Source organism: Apteryx rowi, unplaced genomic scaffold, assembly GCF_003343035.1.
Source record: "Apteryx rowi isolate R43461 unplaced genomic scaffold, aptRow1 scaffold_59, whole genome shotgun sequence".
Lineage (NCBI taxonomy): Eukaryota > Metazoa > Chordata > Aves > Apterygiformes > Apterygidae > Apteryx > Apteryx rowi.
The window spans coordinates 998,596-1,002,385 of record NW_020450860.1 but is presented as its reverse complement, the minus strand read 5'-3'; positions in this window follow the sequence as shown (position 1 = coordinate 1,002,385).

Below are 3,790 nucleotides of genomic sequence, written 5' to 3'. Positions count from 1 at the left end.
GACCCTCCGGATCTCTCTGCTCCTGCCTGGGCTGTGACCAGCCGGGTGTAGGGGTTGGGTGCAGGAATAAGTGCTGCTCTTCACAGGGAGCCTCTCAGCCGAGAACAAAAAAATAATAAAAAAAAGAGGGAGACTTAGAACGGATCCGAAGAGGCAGTGCTCTACCCCTGAGGTGACCAGGCTACAGGCCCCGCTCTGCAGGTCCTGGCGTCACCTCTTTGCAGGGGCTGCCACCGTGGGTCACAAGGAGGTCCACCAGGAGCAGGGCTCCTTTATGCTCAGAGATGTACAGCCGCAACTCAAAGCAGTGGTCTTTGGCCTGAAAAACTTAAAAATTAACTCACAGGCCCACCCAGGGGTGCCTGGCCCTGAGTGAGACCTCTGTGGGGTGCCAGCCCTTCTGCTGTCTGTGGGAGAGCCCGAGCAAGAGGCTTGGCCTAGACCCCCTCGCTGAGATCAGCCGTGATGAGCTCCACTGTGAGGTGCAAATACTCAATGCTATAGAAGACATCTGCACACTTAATTTTCTATGCCATAGTAATTTTTGTCAAGCCCTATCTAAAGATCAGTTCATGTGGAAAGCAATTATACCCTTGTGCACTCACTATCTTATATACTAATGTCTATACTCAACTGTTGCCATGTACTGTTCTAACTAGTTACRGTTGTAGTGTGGGTTTTCATTCGTTTCCCTGTACATCTGGTGGAGGTACAAACAGCTCATTGTATTTGCCATTGATTAGGAAGTGCGTTTCTACATACAGTATCTTTGCAGTTTTTACTTCTGCTGTGTCTTCTAGGTTTAGTAAGTTTAACAGTATTTTTTTCAGGAGAAAAATAAGCTTATTTTATTGGTAGCTTTACTCATGTTTCTGAATTACACCGCTTGGATATTTGTGTGTCTCAATGTGTTCAGAGAGCAATGAGGGGAAAGGGAGGAATGAGTTTCTTCATTCCAAACTATGTTTCAAACTAAGCTCTGCTTATATTAGTCATATGAAATTCAGATGTAAATATTGCAGGTGTCTAAAAATWTGTTCATAAGTACTCTCTTGCTAAGCACCAAAACGCTGACATTTAAATATCCATAACTAAGCATCTGAGTTAATACTTTGCCAAGATGAATGAAGCCATTGTCAATTCTCAGAAATACGGTTGGTGGTTCTCTGCAGGCTCAGACATCTCTGCTTCAGTTTACAGTCCAGGYGAGTATTCCAGACAGTCTTTCAGAACAAAAATAACTGGAGAAGAAAGGTAGATTATAGATAGTAGAAACARTTTTTTTACAGGTTCCACACTTAGTAATTTATTTAAGGCTGGGGAGAAATGGTGTTTTGTAACTTTGTTTGGCAATGTGTATTTAATCCACTGAGATATTTCCCTGATTTTATCAAATAGTCCCTGCTTTGTCTCCCAGGCCATGGCTCTTCATGCCCACCAGTCCCTCTGCATCACTTTACCCCTCTATCCCCTTTCTCCCCACTCTATTTCTCCACCCTGAATCTCCTTCCTTCACCCATATCCTCCCAGGGCTCTGTTTAACATATTTCCTCCTTTCTTAATCCCTGTTCCCATGGCCATTTGCCCAGTTTCTGCACCCAGCTTTTTGGGTTTGATTTCCTCATTTTCATCTTTCACCTCATTCTGTTCCCTAGCACAGCTCTCCCTCAGCCACTTCCCCTTTTCTCTGCCTCATTAGTCCTCCTCCTCTTAGCACTGACCCCCAGGGCTTTTGACAGTAACCCTGACATTCCCCGCTTTCTCTTATATATACACATTCCCATTAAGGTTCTCTTGGTTCTAGTAAACCCCTGGTCAGGTAGCAAGCTGATGTGATGGAGTCTGGCACTGCAAAGTTGCTGTCCATGGAGCAAATGTTTTTGAACTCTCTGCCACATTTTGAATGGTGTTGGCTTCTTTCCGAGTGGTATCCTGGAACATAGCATTTGAATTTTTTTGCCRTCTGTGGCAACAAGGACATAATACAATAGCTCTGCAATAATAACAAAAACCAAAATCCACATAATAGCTTGGTGATGTAGTCACATTTTGCAGGTGGCTTTTGCATTAACAAAGTCAACATCCATTCCCTTCAGGGCTAGCTGTTTTGCTAGATATTGTCAGTTGAATTGCCTCTTGGGTGGTGTCCAGCTGCCATATGAAATGCTTGTGCTGAAATACTTAACAAAGAGAATGGTGCAGGTTCTGTATTAAAACTCAGACTGCAAGGATGCTGTTGCTTTTAGTGAATGGATGGCAAAAAAAGGTGAATAACAAATTTTTCCTCTTGCAGTACCAGATCCTAATTTTTCCCACAAATCAAGCTTATCATAATTACTGAATACCAAGCAAAATGAAGTTTTATATTATTTACCTTGTTTGTCTTTGAAGGGGATGGGAATTCTGTATCATCCCATAGGAATGTGTCATTCCTGGCTACAATAGATGATTGTGTGAACAGTGACACAGGASTATAAAAGGTTTTCCTTCTGCAACAATACAAGACTGAGTTTTGTCTCCAGGTTTTTGATATGAGGGCAAAATTTATTCTGAGAAAAAGCCTGAAAATTTTAAAATTTAATCTCTGCAGACCTGTTAACTGGTCTCAGATACATAATAAGCACAAAGTTCTTTGCTAATACTGTCAGTATAGTGCCAGAAATGTAAGCATAAATAAAAACAGTTGATGAGAAATATAGAAAGTGGAACATGGAAAAAGTGGAAAAGTCTGAATGTGGAAACAATGGAATGCACTCACGTTAGTCTTGATTAACAAAAACAGTGCAAACAGGTGCCATAATAAACAGCAAAGTTATATAGGCAGCAGTTTGTTCAGTTATCTAGGATCATTTATATCCAATCATTTTAAAGTAAGAGAATAATTTGTTCAGCAATGTTCTCACTTAAGGAAGCTGAAATGGTGAAAACCTTAACTTTTCCATCCTAACTGTTTCTATAGCTAGCACTCTGGGACAACTATTGCTCTTTTCCAGAAGAAAATGTAAAACTTTAGAAATTTGATACTGGTAAAGATCTTAAAGATCTGGATGAAAAAGACAAATGTCTATATTGTAACTTACTGCAGAAAAGCAATGAACTGTTAAAAATCAGTAAGCACAAACTTACATACTTTGATCAAATGAAATGAAATTGAATTCTAAAGGTCTGTCCAAAAATACAGCCAAGAACTAGAATCACGTGTCTCAATGAACTTTATGCCAGATTTCTATTAATAGTGCAGAGCCCCATTTTACAATAATTCATTAAAAACACGGTGCATGCTTCAGCAGCAAAACGAAATTCGGCACAGACTGGGAGAAACACCGGAAGGGACTGTACAATTCGAGTTTGAAGAGAGAGCGTCTAAACCTGACAGGGGTTGCAAAGCCTTTGCCTGCCAACACTCCCGCGGCGCGCACACACAGCCAGCGCCACGCGGGGACAGCGCAGCTGGCGCTGGACTCGAACTCGCGGCCCTGGGCAGGCCACGCCCCCGCTCGACGCGACCCGCGCCTCACCGCTCATTGTCCCGTTTCAAAAGCACGCCCTGCCCGCCAGCCAATCAGCGTGCTCCCCGCGTCCGGAGGCTCTCGGGACTCCTTACGAAGCCGAAGCTGGGGCTCGGGCCTGACGCGGCTCTCGTGGGCATGCGCAATAGTGGGATGCAGTTGCAGGGCGCATGCGTAGTGGGAGGTGGTTAGCTTTGCCTCCGCCCTGCTGGCTGCGCATGCGCGCTGGGGGCCGGCGGGCGCGCGGGGTGCTGTGGGTGTCCGGCCCGAGGCGTCGCTCC